Source organism: Nanorana parkeri, unplaced genomic scaffold (genome assembly GCF_000935625.1).
Source record: "Nanorana parkeri isolate BGI_ZX_2015 unplaced genomic scaffold, ASM93562v1 scaffold901, whole genome shotgun sequence".
Taxonomy (NCBI): Eukaryota; Metazoa; Chordata; class Amphibia; order Anura; family Dicroglossidae; genus Nanorana; species Nanorana parkeri.
Genome location: NW_017307169.1, coordinates 209639 through 219752, shown reverse-complemented (window position 1 = coordinate 219752; position 10114 = coordinate 209639). Strand labels below are relative to the sequence as shown.

The following is a 10114-nucleotide window of genomic DNA, read 5'->3' as shown; positions in this document are numbered from 1 at the left end:
ATTACTATGTCACCACTATGTCGCCCTGAAGGGACTTTGTGTGGCTAAATGGCTAAATGATGCGTGTGAAATGTTTGTTCAATAAATAAGCATAAGAATCTAATTTTTTTTCCACTGCGTGCTGGTAATCTCTGTCTTCTACGATTTTGGTTACTATGGACAATTTCTCCAGTTTCTTGAAATTTCCCCTCTGTGTCTGTATTTGCACTTTACACTGGTGTTAATGTTTGAAGCTGTAGGTGTAAAATATATCAAGAGTTTACATTACCCCATAAGCTACAGAATATGGAGGAAGAAAATGTATATCTGGAAATATAAAAATGTGAGCATTACAGACCTAAATGTTTCTGTTGACTGGAATCTTCTAAAATTACTAATCTGATTAGTATTGCACTTTCATACTGTAAGTATTGAAATTCTTACAGGGCTATTAAGAAAAGGGTGAAGAGTTTGGAGAGCTATCTTGGCCCAGATTGTTCACTTCTCCTGCCTTTACCAAAGTCTTCACCCTTTTGTGAATAACCCTGTTAATGATTTAATTTTAAATGAAAGAAAAAAAAAGTTAAAAGAAATGAGAATAAATAGAATAACATTGTTGCAGAAAAGATCACAAAATGAAAATGGTGATGAAAGAGTAAAATCAGTTGTAAAATACGCTGTTACAGTCCCACACTGATAATTTCAAAGTGTTATATACCTTGGCTGTGACTGTGAACTTTGAGATCTTCAGCTGTGATCTGCAGATTCTAGAAAGGCCCCCTATTAATACCTTCATAGTATTCCTGAGAGCAAGCACTATGCCTTAGGGTTTATATCTGAAATGTTTCATATCATTACTAACTTAAAGTAGTATTAAACTTTCAAACTGTTTTTCCAATTACAAATCCAGATCACACAAATATACATTGCCCAACAAAGAATTTATTTAAAGCAGAACTCCGTGGAAAAATTCTTAACCTTTGCATTGTGCTACCCCAGCACTCCAAGGGTTACATGCTCATTTGTGTCTAGGTTAAAACTAGGGCTGTGGAAATTAAAGATTAATTTCTCGATTAATCCTTAAACTTTTTGATTGATTAAAATTATTATAGATCGCTATTTTGATCGCTAATGAAAACACTCACCTCTCCGCCGGCTTCCGGGAGTCCCGTCGGCGATCTGATGACGTCACGGACATCGACGTCACCGGACTCCTCACCCCTTCCCCAAGTGGCTCAGTCGGCTAACGAAGGGAAAGGGGGAGGAGTCCGGTGTCGTCGATGTCCGTGACGGCTAACGAAGGGGGGAGGAGTCCGGTGACGCCGATGTCCGTGACGTCACCGGACTTCTCCCCCCTTCGTTAGCCGACGGGGCCACTTGGGCCGGTGAGTTTGCCCAAGAAACTTTCTGCACGAGCGCCAGCCAAGGCATTGGCCTATACACATACAGCAATGAAGTAATAAAATGAACTAGGATCACACTAATCCAGCACGTTAATATTCTGAGTTGCCCCACTCAAGCCGCGGCCATATTGAGTGGAGCACATGAGATTTATAACGTGCTGGATTAGTGTGATCCTAGTACATTTTATGACTTCATTGCTGTGCTGTATGTGTATAGGCCAATGTAGTTGGATCTGTATGTGCGTTATAATTAATCGAAATTAATCGATTGGAAAATGTTTTTAATTAATCGAACATTAAAATTTTAATCATTACCAGCCCTAGTTAAAACATATTTTTTTTTATTCTCCGCTGCAGTAGTCTAACGATCCTTGACTCATCACATTCTATACAGTGTAATGGACATGAGGACACCAACGGATATGCTATGGTTTCAATGTTGGAGGTAAGAGCCTGGAGGGAGCACTCTCACAGCCAGCTGGAACTGAGGTTCGGGTGAATGAACTTAGATACAAACAAGCACTTAACCCTTGCAGTGCGGGGGTAGCCCTACAGGAAGGGTTTAGAATTTTTCCCCAGAGTTCTGCTTTAATTTTTTTCCCCAAGCACTCTTTTAGCTCGGCTTCCCTGAACTTCATGTCGAGTAAAAGATCACAAGGGGTAACACAGTCTCCAGCAGCTGTCCATCTACTAGCTTGGAGAAGGGAGGCTCAAGAAGCAGAGGAGTGGCTGTGTGTTTGGGAAGACACCCACAGATTATTATTACTATACAGGATTTATATAGCGCCAACAGTTTGTGCTTCGCTTTACAAAATAACGAAGACATTACAATCACAATACAATTCAAGACAAGATGGTAAAGAGGGCCCTGCCCGTGAGGGCTTGCAATCTAAAAGGGAGGAACAAGTGATACATGTGGAGGTAGCTGTGTGGGGATGAATTCTTTGAGAAAGTGATAGTTCAGTGGTTAGGTTGAGGTGGGATAGGCTTCCCTGAAGAGATGAGCCTTAAGGGATCGCCTAAAGGCAGTCAGAGTGGGAGATAGACGGACAGGTTGGGGTAGAGAGTTCCATAGCATGGGAGAGACTCTAGTGAAGTCCTGGAGGCGAGCATGGGAGGAGTTGATGAGGGAGCTGGACAGCAGGAGGTCTGTTGAAGAGCGGAGGGGACGGTTAGGGTGATACTTTGAGACCAGGTTTGAGATATAGCCAGGGGCAGTGTTGTGGATGGCTTTGTAAGCGATTGTTAATATTTAGAATTTTATCCTTTGGGCTATTGGAAGTCAGTGTAGGGATTGAATGAGGGGGGTTGCAGACACTGAGCGGTTGGTTAGGTGGATGAGTCTAGCAGCTGCATTCATGATAGATTGAAGGGGTATAGCCTGTTTAGAGGTAGGCCAATGAGGAGGGAGTAGCAATAGTCAAGACAAGATATAACAAGTGAGTGGATGAGCAATTTAGCGGTTTCATTGGTGAGGAAGGGGCATATTTTGGAGATGTTACAAAGATGAAGGCGGCAGGATTTAAATAGTGATTGGATGTGGGGAAGAAAGGAAGAAAGGTGAGGTCCAACACAAGGATGACACCCAGGACCTTGACATGTGTGGAGGGCTGGATAGTTGTGATAACAATCTCATTTTTGAAACTTTCAGTTTTAAGAAGTGTTGTGACATCCAGAGGGATATGTCAATTAGTAGAATAGTGACACGCAAGGACGCTGAGGGAGTGAGTTGCGGAGTAGAAAGATTTATTTGAGTGTCATCGGGATAGAGATGGTACTGGAAGCCATGTGAGGTTATTAACTGACCAAGGGAGGAGGTGTAGATACAGAAGAGAAGGGGTCCAAGGACAGAGCCTTGGGGGACTCAGTGATAAAGAATCACTAAGAGAAGACTGTTACCAAAAAGACTGGGACATGTATGAAAATATAAAAGTAAATTTTATTATGTTTCATTAAAATGGTTGAAGCAGCACCATTATGTTGTCTTCCTAGAAAATATTTAAAAATGACAAACGTTTGTCTAAGGCTATTCACTCACACTCACTTTCACAGTAATGGGCCCCACACACACATTAGCAAAAATAGGTCAGCACAGGAAAAATGAACTGGGGGGGTAAAATGACAAAAGGAAGGAAAGAATTCCACTGGAGTTACAAAAAGACCATCGTTGATGAAAAAGAAAACCAGAATCGTGAGGAGAAAGTTGCTCTAAAGTCCTGTGAAAAAGAAGTCCTTCAAGAACTAATGCCGTAATTTAGTTGTTTTGTTATTGTAATGTAACAGCTTTCAAAAGGATACAATGTATCTCAAGTGTTTTTTTCCCTTTACGTCTTGGGATTGCGGTGTATGCAATGGATGTAGCTCGATTTGTGCCGGCTGAGATGCAAATGTGTCAGCTGGTTGCATATGGGTTAATGCAGAGTTAATGTTGACGCTATATGAGTGAATTTCCCCTTTTGTTTAAGCCTTTATGGGGTACAGTTCTTAGTTAGAAGATATATATCATCGGGAGAGACTTCATATACATATATATGTATATTTGTGATGATCGGATCGATCAGTACTCACTCGTTGTCTCCCATCCCTTCGTAGGGCGGGGCGAAACGCGTCGACACAGCATATGTGCTGTGTGTTTGAAGGACCACACACGCTGCAAACTCTCCACAGGATGATTCAAGAAATTTCGGGGAAAATACAAAAAGATTTGATCTGACGCTCCTCTGTGAATCTTTGAGGACTCCACTCGCCCAACAAGTCGGCCTGTATGGGGATATCCACAATTAAAATCCGTCAAAGATAGAAGATACAGTGGAAACTTTCACCACATCGAGAGTGAGTTTTAGGAGGGCGGTTTCAGTGGAGTGATGGGGGCGAAAGCCGGACTGTAAGGGATCGAGAAGATTGTTATCAACGAGGTGGCGGCTCAGGCGGCTGTAGATAAGGCGAGAGAAGCTTTATAACCTCCTCTGTGGTGACAGGGTCAAAAGAGGAGAGTAACAAGTGTGATGGTGGGTTTGGAACATGAATTGGGGAAGGTGACTGCACAGTGGCGATCTGATCCCGGATTGCATCTATTTTGTTTTTGAAATTAATGGCAATGTCCTGGGCAGTGAGTGAGTTATTTGGTGGAGGCGGTGGGGGGACATAAAACATTGCGCAAACTGTTCGCGCTATATACATCCTGTATTATAATAATATTAATAAAAGGACAGTGTTCAGCCTTTACATTTTTACAGTACATATAAAAGTGTTACATTTGGGGGGGAAAAAATCTAAGCTAAAAGCATAAAATATAGTTCATATGCCATATAGGATGCTGAGTCACCCTTCTTTTTGTTCTGTATGATTATCATGTTGATCTTTTTGTGTCTTACCTACAAACAAGTGTCACATCTCTGCCCTCATTAAGGGACCCTGCGTGGTCCCGAAATGTTGGATTATGCGATATTTGTGACGTTTAGTCCAAATAAATGGACTTTTTTTTAATTTAATTTGCGGAGTGCTGGTGATTTCTATTGTTCATTGATTGTTGTATACGGCGCCATCCGTGATTGTCACTGCAAGCCCTACTATTTTAACTTGGACCCGAAGCGTTTTAAGGAGTGCAGGGGGACCTACTGTTTTCTGGAATTACCTACAAACATTTTATGCTTCTTTTTAGTTGTGCTTGGTAGTTTGTTTTCAATTAAAGATCAAAAAAAGATAATATTTAAAAGTATTGATTTGGTATTTCTATACCTTAACATCTGCCCAATTACTATTCTAAGCCCTTCTATCTCTTATATACAGTTGATTGTTTGCTGATTCAACAATGAATAATAACACAGTGTGTTTGTTTTCTAGATTTCTCAGAAAGGTCTAAGCAATTGCACCACTTTGTTTATGAGATCTTTACAATATATTACTGTTTTACTTTAACATTATGAAATATATAATGTTTATTTTATTATAATTTAGTTGATTGGTTAATTTTACTTAGTTATGTATTTTCTACATACATGTAATCTCATTTGTGATTGAAGTTTAAAGAATTTTACAGATTAAAGAGATTTACAAAGAAAAAAATAAATGTATGTTTATCACTTCAATAAAATACAGTGTAATAACTTTAATGTAAATGTAATAATTTAGCTTAAATGTCATGTGTCATGAAAATGTAGGTTTCCATTGCTTTCTTCTATAAATGCAAGTTGGCTGGATGTAAAATGTATTCAGAGGCAACAATATATTCTGCACCACTACACTAGAAAGAGCATGTAGATAGGGATTCTGACTTTTCTGTGTCTCATTCTTTGCATTTGTATGTCAGATACTTACAGTATCATTGGGGTATCCTGTAAAGAGGTTTGGTAAAGAGAGTGGATGAAAGGGGGGCATGTGTGCAGGCAGACTTATGTCAAGCCAAACACTTTTATTTTAGTTTTGGACACAGTAGGAAAGAATCAGAACTTGTTTTTTTACTGCTATCCAGGGCTACATTAAAGAGACTTCCTCTCACTTTCTCTTCAGGTGACAGCAGTTTTACAGAAAGTGAGGGAAAGTCTGAAACTGGAACACAGACAGAAATAAACATTTGAAAATGGCCTAGCCTTCCCCTACTGTACTAAAAAAAATAATTTATTGAGACAACTCAAGATTTCTTAAGTTGTGCTTGAGACAAATAACTACATGTATAGATAAAATGAATGAGGGGAATTTATCAAAACTGGAGCAGACAAAATATGGAGCAGCTGTGCATGGCAACCAATCAGGCTCTCTCTTTCAGGAGGAGGAACTTGATCAGCACAGAGATTAATTAGACATTCACAGAAGATGAAATCACTATAATGAGGAGGGAGAGGGTTGTGCCAAGGAATTGATTCTTCCTGGAAGAGTAAAATTTTCTACCAAATCAAAAGCACATTTAAGAAAAGGAAAAAACTACAAAAGTAATCATTTCAAATACTGTGTTTTACCTGTATTTTTTAAACTTGGTAAGAGGGTCTCTTAATTTTTCCTCTTGTCTCCAATTTAAGGGCCTGTTCACACCAGTGCATTCCAGCACAGTTAGCTGCTGGAACACACTGGTTCGCATACTGTAAGCCTCCTTGTGTTCTGGAGTGGGAGGGGCCGTGGCAGTGCATTCAAGTCAATGACACCACAGCCATGCCCCCGCCTCCAGTGCGATCGTCGGCACCAGAATGCATGGCACTGCAATGCCCGTGTTCTGGTCCAGTGTGATCGCAATAAATAGTGAATGGGGAAGGGGGCTGCACGTTGCTTTTCTTTTCAGATTTCAATATTTACAAACATAATAAGTTTATGTTTTTAAATTTAAAAAAACAACAACATGGGGTCCCTTTTTCCCATTCATACCAGGCCCTTTAGGTCTGGTAGGTATTTTAAGGGGGGACTCAATGCCAAAAAAAATATAAAAATGCGTGGGGTTACCCTTAACATCCATTACCAGACCCTTGATCCGAGCAGTTGCCCAGCAGAGCAGCAAAGGGTGGGACAATCATACAGCCCCCCTGCACCATACCAGTCCACTTGCCCTTAACATGGGGTAGGGTCCCCATGTTGATCAGGACAAGGACCTCTTCTCCACAAACCCGGTCCAGTGGTTGTGGGGGACTGTGGGAGGGACCAACAGGGAGGCTCATAGGAATCTGGGTGCCCCTTTGGTAAAGGTGGCACCCATATGCTGCCCCCCTAAGTGAATGAGTAAGGGGTAGTTATGACCCCTGCTCATTCACTAAGTAAATACAAATAGTAAACAAAAATACTACACAGTCTTTGACTATTCCTTTATAAAAAAAAAAAAAAGGTCCCACATTATCAATCTAGCGTATACCACGTAAATTGTCCTGATCCTGGAATCCTGAAGCATGCCGACTGGGCGAAAAAAACCCCCTTTTTTTTTAAGCTCGCCGCCCAACTGATTTTTTACAGCAGGTAAGAAATAAACTTAAAATAGCCAATAGCAGGCTGGCTATTGGAGCCGCCCACTACCTGCTGTCAATCTGCAGAGGAGGAACTTTTTCTCTCAGGTCCGCTCCTCTGTGGGCACAATAGTCATTCTGCTATTAGCTATTTTAAATTGCAATAGCCAATAGCAGACTGGCTATTGCTTTGCCCACTGCCTTCTGCCAATCAGCAGAGGAGCAGACCTAAGAGAGATCTTTCTCTCTCAGGTCTGTTCCTCTCCTGACTGATGAAAAGCAGTGGGCGGAGCAATAGCCATCCTGCTATAGACTATTGAAAATGTAAATGGCCAATAGCAGACTGGCTATTGCTGCCACTGCCTGCTGTCAATCAGCATTAATATTCTGGCCAGACCTAAATGGCCTGGTATGAATTGGGGAGGGGATTCCACACTGTTTTCTTTTTTTTTTCTTTTAATGTTTAACAACATACATTCATTCAGAATTACATTTGGAAAAAGATTTGGATGCATCCAACATTTTCGTTATCGTAAGATTTGGATACGTTCCAATTTGTTATTTTTTCATTCGGAAATGTGGATGCATCCGAACGTCTGAATTTGCCGATATTTGTCTGAATTTCAATTTGGAACTAAATGAATCGCACATGTTTACTGAGAATATTGGGTGTTAATATTTAGTCAAATCCTGCATGTAATATATATATTGTATATGTTGTTTGGATTGAGCAAATGAGCAAAGTAAAAAAAAGGGTATCTGGTCAGTATGAGATAAGGCAGGTAGGCACTTCATGGACTGGATTTTGGAAGATTGAGCAAAGTTTCAGTAAAGGTTAAATGTACCCTAAAACATTGCAATATTCTGGATAGAAACACAGGTGCTGAGTAAATAGACAGTACATATATAAATGTGACCAATCACCTAGAAATCATACATACATTATCACAAAATATATGTTGCTATTTTTTATTTACAGTAAGATCTATACTTTCTATTGAATCTTCTGAAAAATCTGCCCATGCATGGTCAGCCTTAGAAGCTAGATGGTTTCAGACATGCCTGCTGGATCTAATATCCAAACACTCCTTTCAAATTCTCACAGACTTACTTTGTGTGATCACATTTACTGGCTGGAAAAATCTACATTGACTTATGTAAGCTTTTGCTTCAAAGATTTATTATTCATGGTTTCCTTCTGAAGTCTGAAGGTTCTTATATTCATAGCAGTTATTGTCTGATCCTTATGAAATGTAAGCAGGAGTACAATTAGTCAAAGTCTAAGGGGACCTTTCTCATTTTTAGAGGAAATGTATTTTTCTAAATTTTCGCAATGCTCCTTTAACATCATTATTTCAAAAGGTATAAATGATAGGATTTAGCATAGGAGTTATAATACAATAAAATATAGCAATAACTTTATCTGTTCCTTGTATTGAGCTTGACCTAGGTTTCATGTAGGCAGCCATAGCTGAACCATAAAATATTATTACAACTATCATATGAGAGCCACGTCCAGCTGATGATGTGATTTTAAATATACTAAAGAATATTTTAATATATGACATTACAATAAATGCAACAGGAATCATTAAAATAATAACACCAACAACATAAATAATGAATTCTACTAAGATAATATTTTCACATGACAGAGACAGAATTTCTGGAACTTCACATAGAACACGATTTATTTAATTGTTCCCACAAAGTTCTGCATTAAGTGTAAGAGTCACATGAGAAATAGAGAGAAGGAATCCACATATCCATGTACCAGCAGCTATTCTGACGCAGGCCACCTTACTCATGATGATAGTGTAATGTAATGGATTGGATAACATATAGCTACATAACGATCATATGCCATTATGGCTAGCAGAATACACTCAATTTCCCCAAAGGAAAGAGAAATGTACATCTGTGTTGCACACTCTGCATAAGAAATTATATTTTTTCCTGATATCAAATCTCTTAACATCCTCGGTACTATTGAACCCGAAAAACAGAGATCCAAACAAGAGAGATTTATTAGAAAGAAATACATAGGACTATGAAGCTTGATGTCTGTTACAATTAGTATAATTATGAGAATGTTTCCAATCAAGATGATCATATACACAAGTAAAAAGATAACAAAAAGAATAACTTGAGTTTTTCGATGACTGGAAAGTCCAAGCAGAACAAACTTAACAACCACTGTACCATTTCTTGAAGGCATTCTATGAAATATCTTAGAAAAATATAATTGCAATAAACATTAAAGGAGTGCAAGAATGTCAAAATGCTTTGCACAATGGCTATGTAAACATAAATATGTGTATTATGCCTTTAATGTCTGTCACTGCTGCTTTGAAAAATCTTTGTTCTCTTGCACCTTGGATTTTTTTCCTGTAGACAGAAGTCTACTTTCACTAATCATTACTATTTCATTCCTTTCAATAAAGCCACCTTGGTGTTGGAATAAAAAACCCGATAACTATTCTATGTTTTTCTTTTTTGTTAAAAATTTTACTGTTGATTATATGATCTGTATTGAATATTCAAGGTACTTTAGTGATCATTTTACTATAAAGTTGTAAAGCACTGTTTTCCTTTTTTTTTAAGTATTCTCTAATACAAAGTAACAAGTGAGTAAAAAAACTTTTAGATTGTAAGCCCTCACGGGCAGGGCCCTCCTTACCATCTTGTCTTAAATTGTATTGTGACTGTAATGTCTTCCTTATATTGTAAAGCGCTGTGCAAACTATTGGCGCTATATAAATCCTGTATAATAATAATAATAATAATCTTGAGCATCCCCTTTAAAAATGA

At 38.8% G+C, this 10114-nt stretch overlaps 1 pseudogene; it reads right to left on the bottom strand.

The window, feature by feature from the left end:
• Positions 1 to 8604: 8604 nt before the first annotated feature.
• Positions 8605 to 9521, bottom strand: LOC108794827 (annotated as a pseudogene).
• Positions 9522 to 10114: the final 593 nt, after the last annotated feature.